We start from the raw sequence: 6,870 nt of genomic DNA on the forward strand, positions 1-6,870 counted from the left end.
GTGCCCCCTTGAACAGCACGTGTACTAAAACTGGAATGATAACGAGAAGACTAGTATGGCCCCTGCACAAGGATAACATGTAAATTCATAAATCATTCTACATTTAAATATATAAATACATATTCTGTCCCGAAAGAGTCCAGTCATCATTAATATAATGAGAATGGTTTGGACCACATGGATGTAACCTGGCAGCCAGGGAGAGTGGCCCGGAATGCACCTGTGTGAACAATGACGACTTCACTGCACTAGTTCGGTGGGGGCGGTAGATGCCATTGGGTGAGCATGTGCACTGTGTGGTAGTTGCATTCAAAATGACTGAGTGAATAGAGAAACAAATCTGCAGCATATTTTGCCTTAAGCTTGAACATTCTCTGGAAATTATTCGGGTGATTCCGAAGGCTGCAGCTGTGGTGACTGGCAGCTTCATCTTGACAACACACCCACACATGCATCACATCTCGTTCAGAGTTCTTTGGCCAAACATCAAATCACCCAGGTGACTCAGCCCCCTAGCTACAGCCCAGATTCGATGCTCTGTAACTTCTGGCTTTCCCCAAAACTAAAATCACCTTTGAAAGGGAAGAGATTTTAAACCATCAATAAGATTCAGGAAAATATGACAGAGCGGCTGATGGCAATTCTAACAAAGGATTTTGCAGAGTATTTTGATCAGTGGAAGAGATGCTGGGAGAACTGCGTGAAGTACCAAGATGCCTACTTTGAAGGGGACGGAGGCTTCATTGTCCTATGTACAATGTTTCTTGTATCTTCAATAAACATCTCTATTTTTCATCGATGGCTTGATACTTTCTGGACAGACTTTTATATATATTATTATATGTATATAATATACACATATACAGACTTATGTATTATACATAATAAATACATGCTTATATACATTTCAATATGGAAATGCATGGACAGACTCCCACTAGACGACATGATGAAGCAATCATATGCTTGTGCCGTAGATACGCAACTAGGAATATAGACTGATACAGATGTGTTGTATAATTGGCCACCAATACTATTGCCATTCAGCTATGATTTTCTGCAGTGGTGAGCTCTCCTGCTTAAGTTCCAAATAGAACAACAGTCCAATCTTCCCTTGATTGACATGGTGTGCTGCTCTCTCCCCCATCCTTTTTTTTTTTTTTGCCCCTCAAGATCCAGCCTCCCTTCTCCACCCTGCTTTTGGCCCTCGGAGCATGGCCCCCCAACCATACCCCTGCCCTCTGGTTTCCTATTATGTTTGGCTAATGAGAGCCCTGGCAGGAGATGGAGCGAGGGGGGTAAGGAAGTTTGGGGGTTTTCATTTCTGCCTCCCTCCCTGGCTGTATTCCTCAACGTAGGAAGGAATACTGCTCCCTACTGCTACTCTGAAGGCTGTAGCAGATTCTTCCCTTTCATTCGGACCCCTGTTGGCAGAGAATGCTGGCTTTCATCCTAATAGCCCGCTATCCCCACCTTCTTTACTCCTATAGGGCAGGGGGGTGGGGGGAACAACGTGCCTGCCTAATAAAATCACATTCCTTGCCTTCTTTGCAGAAGGCAATGGCTAATGAGAAGGCAGAGGAAGTGAGCGGGTGGCGTTTTGAGAAAGCTGTTTATGGGGGCTAAAAGTAATAACACTTTTCTTCTCACCTTCTAAATTCTTCTGGCTGGGCTAATAATCAAATTAACAGAGACAGATTAACAGGAGAAAATCAAGTTTTAATATATGTGCACAAGGAATTCACATAAGCATGAACATTTCAAAGACGGTGAGGCAACATGTGTTACGAGCAATGTATTATTAGTCATTTTTATCATTGTGAGAATATCAGAAAGTGCACTTATACAAACCCAGATGGTGTAGCCTACTATACACCTAGCCTATTGCCCTAGGCTCCAAGCCTCCCCAATCTGTTACCGGACAACCAGGGATTAAATCAAGCACAGGAGAAAATGATGCAATCCAAAGACACGGTGAACATGAAAAGCATGAGGCAGCTGTCTGCTTAACATGGCATGGTTTTACAGCAATCTTTTTTAATACAGATATAAAGTATATTATCTGTATAACAATATGTAATAGAAAATACATAAATGAGTAGCAGCCATGCATTATCATTATCAAGTATTATGTACTGTACATAATTGTAGGTGCTATGCTTTTATACGACAGGCAGTGCAGTAGGTTTATCTACCCCAGCACCGCCACAAATATGTGAGCAATGCATTGCTTATGATGTGATGGTGGCTGCAACACCATCAGGCCCCAGGCGTTCCTCAGTTCCACTCCAATCTTATGGGACCACCTTCGTATATGTGATCCACTGTTGACCGAAATGTCATTATGCAGTGTATGACTGCATTCTAGAACCAGATGAAACTGTGTATAAAAGGATGTTGTAAACACCGAACATGTGTTAGATTGTGTTCTTATTAATTTTGTTAATATTGTGGCTTGTTGTTACATAAGTGTCACTGTTAAGTAGTTTTTAGTATGTAGTATGCAATTCAAGGGAGGGAACCTCCTGTTAAGTTGTGCTCACTTAAAAATAAAAAGCCAAAATGAGAGGCAACGAGCGTTTATTTGGGAATCAAAGAATTGCATTTCTGGAAGCATTGATTCAGGCAGACACCCAAATAGTATCTCGATTACAGGGTAAGGACAGGGGGTTTTTATGAGAAAAGGCAGGGAATAATTACACAAATAGAAGAAAGAAATTCCTATGGATGCTAACAAGCTGAGCTAGTCTTTAGCTATACATAGCTGGTTACTGATTCTATCTTCAGAAAGAGAGTCCATAATCTTTAGTCTTTGTTGTCAGGATGTCTGCTTTCCTGTCAGCTTCACAAAGTTGTTTGAAAGACAATGCTGGTTTGGCTCAGCCCAAAGGTCTGGCTCAGTTCAAACAGTTCAAACAAAGGTTCAAGGAGCAGGACATGTAAGGCAGTTGTTCTGGAATGGCTGCTTGGCTCAACTTTAAAATGGCTCCAATTATGTCAGCTTTCACAGGGGTGTGAATTATTGAAACCCAGTGGTATTTGATGTTGTAAGTAAAAGAAACAAGGGGCGACCTAGTGCAAGTGCTTCTCAAACTTTTATACACACAGAGGAAAATCATGGGGAATTTTATTAAAATGCAGATTCAGACTCAGAGGGTCTCGGGTGGGGCCTGACATGCTCTAACAAGCTCTCAGGTGATGCCACTTATCTTGGACATTTGACTGGCAGGAACCTATGAAATCTTTCCAGGTGCTGGGGGAAGAAATAATGAGAGAGGAGAAAGGTAAGCTGAGAGCAGAGAGGAAAGAATTTCTGAAAACGGAAATAAGACATTACTTAGAGACTCTAGTTCCAAGCCGGTTAGTAATTAATAAAAGCCAGGAACTGTGCATACATTATTGCATTGAATTCTTACAACCTTATATAAGGAATTATAATCCTTATTTTACAGTTGAGAAAGTAAGTGGAAGCTCAGAGAAGTTAAGGGATGTACCCAAAGTCACACAGTAGGTCAGTGGCAGGGATAGGATTGGGACCCGGGTTTTTCAAAGGCCAGAACCCCTTTATTTTCTGGGCACCCTGCTAAAATTCTAGGTGAACTTACTCTTTTTGCTGAATTGTTCTGCCTCGCCCAGGAAATGCTGGTCAGGGGAGGAGGATAAGACCACCCTAGGGAACCAGGCCCGCCGGTATTTGAGTCTGTTGGGCCCAGCTCTTATCTATACTGAAGGCTTTCTAGGGCTGCTAAGCCTTGTTTTCAAACTCTGGGGACTGAGAATGGGAAGTGGGAGGGGTCCCGGTGGGATGTTTACAAGTTTTGTTGGACAATTTCCACTTTGCAAGCCCAGTCTCTTTCTGAAGGTTGCTATAATCCAGGGTCGGGAGCATGTCCTGGGAGGCAGGAGCTGCAGAGGTGAGAGCAAACCCTGCTCTGGCTCTGATCTGGGACCCTCACTTTTCCCTAGAGGCCAGAGATCTTTAAGGGACCACTGAAACTTAAGACAGTAGTTTGGCCCACAAATCCACAGATGGGTAAATGTCAGGCCCCAGTGAGGATCCTCACTTCCTCCGAGGCGGGAGATAAATGGGTACTTTGTGTTCCCACAAAGGGTCAGCCCCTCAGGGCAGTGCCTCTGGGATAGGCTCCCACCGCTGAGCTGCTCCCTGGGGCTCTGCCATAAAGCTGAGCCATTTCCTTCTCCGGTTTCCTACCTGTGACTAGCCTTAATCTAATTTCAGCACCGTGGGAGCTGGGGAGGGTTCCCTGCACAATAAACCTTTGATTGGGAAGGTGGTTTGATCATTTGAAGGGATGATCGACGTTAAAGAAAGAGAAGATGCAAGTGACTAAGGTGTCCAGGGGATGATAAAAAGAAGGCGCTCAGGGTGACAAGGAAGGGATACACCTGGGGTAGCAGAGCAGGGTAGAGGAGGTGCAGGCGGAGAGAATCATGGAGGCACTTCAGGAACGACTGTCAGAAGCCTGATTGCAGAAAAGCATAAAAGAGCTTTTTGATGAGAAGATAAATCCAACACACGTAGTGTGTTCCCTTTCCTCTCCAGAGGACAAACTGCAGTCTGTTTTGATGTTAGCTTCACAGATATGCTGAGGCTTGGGACACAGCAGTTTCGGGTCTGGGACTCAGCTAAAGCAGCAACCTCAGAGGTGGGGAGGGACAGGGTAGTGCCCAGAGGCACCCTAGCGTGGAGTGTCTGAAGGAGAAAAGACTTAGCCTTATCGAACCTGGCTGAGCCAGAACCATCTTCCAGCCTTCATTTATTTCTTCTGAGACACTTCCTATTCCCAGGCTCCCACTCCCCTCATTTCCGAGACAGCATCAGCATTTCCAGGCCCGGGAAGGCCAAGTCCACCAGATGGGTTACAATACTGAAGGGTACTGGATATCTCAGATCACTCCCACTCTGGCTGGTTTAGTTCTAGAAGCAAAGGAAAGCCAGGAAAACCCTCTCTGGAGCCCATGGCCTTCACTGTTTCCTGGCCACCACTGTCTTCTGTGCTGTGCTGCTCCAAATTGGTGACAACACTTGCTGCCTCCACTTTCTTCATTCCCATTCTCCCGACGCTCTACAGACTGGCTTCTGCCCTACCTCACCTCACTGAAACGGCTCCTACCCATGGCATCAAGTCGAGAGCCAAATCCAGGGGACACTTCTCAGTTTTTTCCTTTCCTCTGAGCCATTTACCTGGTGACTTGAATCCTTTTCATAAATATCAACCCTAGGGGTTCTTTAGAAGGAAATCATGAGTTCTCAGACTGTCTTCAGGCACTCTCTGAAATTGTTGCACAAGATGTTGTACGAATGTGCATTTTTCTAGGAAATTCATTGTATTCTTCAAGCAGTCTGCCAAAATGTTAGGAACCAGTGCCCTTGAAATCTCTATTGGCTAGGATTAGAATGTAATGGGAAAGATCTAAGATAACAACAGTCGACTTGTCTTTTGTGTAGACACTAGTAGGTCATCAGAGCAGAATGGTGGCTCTGACCTATGAAGTACCCAAGGGCTCAGCTTCTTTTATCTCTGCCCGCCATCCCCAGAGTGCAGCCCTCAACTTTGCAGTCCAAGGTGCTGGCATCTCATGCTCCAAGCAGCATGTTGGAGGGAGGGACAGAGGATATAAAGGTCATGCTTCTGCTGTCTCTCAAAGATTCCTGGGAGCTGCTTGGAAAGTGTGACATTTCCACTTTTATACCATTGGTCCAAACTTAGTCACATGGACATATCTGTCTACAGCGAGGTTGGTAAACATCTCTATCCTGGGCAGTCATATGCCCACCTGAAACTTCTATTACCACGGATGAAGGAGAGAATAGATACTGGGGGACAGTTATCAGGACCTGCAGAGTTTCCATGAAGCCACCAAAGGTGGGTATGTAGACTGGTTCACACAACATCCCTTTCCACTTCCTTCTAGTACATTATAACTGGGAAGCCACACTTTCTAGACTCCCTTGCAGCTGGCATTTCAAGTGTTCTTTAGGAATTGTCAATTCAGTGAACTCATGTCAATGAGACATGAACGTGGAACTAAGTGGTAAGAGGCAATAAGTGAGGCATCAGTTCTGCTGGTGTGGGTCGTGGCAGACTGCTTCCATGGTCACCAGCTTTCTGGTTCAGTAGCAGTAGCAGTGGTGGCCTCTTTCCTGATCATGATGGAAAAGGTATGACAATTGTGAGGGCTTACAGTGATCTCCGGAAGCTCCATTTTAGGTCTGCTCTGCCGGCCTTTCCAGCAATGTTGTAGGAATACCTGTTTCTCCAACTTTAATGTTCAGATGGAGGGCCTGAAGATCAGGCTAAAGGGTACATTCTGATTCAGTAAATATGGAGTGTGACCTCAGATTCTGCATTCCTAACAACCTACGGGGTAATGTCTGACGGTTAGGGTGGATTTTTTAAAAATATTTTATTTATTTATTTTTACAGAGAGGGGAAGGGAGGGAGAAAGAGAGGGAGAGAAACATCAATGTGTGGTTGCCTCTCATGTGCCTCATACTGGACACTTGGCCTGCAACCCAGGCATGTACCCCAACTAGGAATTGAACTGGTGACCCTTTGGTTCACAGGGCGGCACTCAATCCACTGAGCCACACCAGCCAGGGCTAGGGTGGATTTTTGATGGCTCCGTCCTGTGGTATCCTCTGCTCACCTATACCTGGTCATAAATTCCTTTCTGCTTTAACTACCTAAAAATGGCTTCTGAGTCTCCTAATTCTGTGACTGTTTCTTCCTTGTCTGTCCTAAGAGATCTTCTTCTTGTGCTTGTCCTTTAATATTGGTTTACTCCAGGGTTTAGGATCATTCTATAGACTCTTCTTAAATAATCTCCTCCATTCTCTAGGCTTTA

The 6,870-nt window shown here is 44.7% G+C and overlaps 1 non-coding gene across 1 annotated transcript; it reads left to right on the forward strand.

The window, feature by feature from the left end:
- Positions 1 to 107, forward strand: LOC119060034 (U6 spliceosomal RNA). The gene has a single exon (XR_005084509.2). It is a non-coding gene; the product is annotated as a U6 spliceosomal RNA (small nuclear RNA).
- The last annotated feature ends 6,763 nt before the right edge of the window (positions 108 to 6,870 follow it).

Source organism: Artibeus jamaicensis, unplaced genomic scaffold, assembly GCF_021234435.1.
Source record: "Artibeus jamaicensis isolate MK-2021 breed Jamaican fruit bat unplaced genomic scaffold, CSHL_Jam_final scaffold_1964, whole genome shotgun sequence".
Classification (NCBI taxonomy): Eukaryota; Metazoa; Chordata; class Mammalia; order Chiroptera; family Phyllostomidae; genus Artibeus; species Artibeus jamaicensis.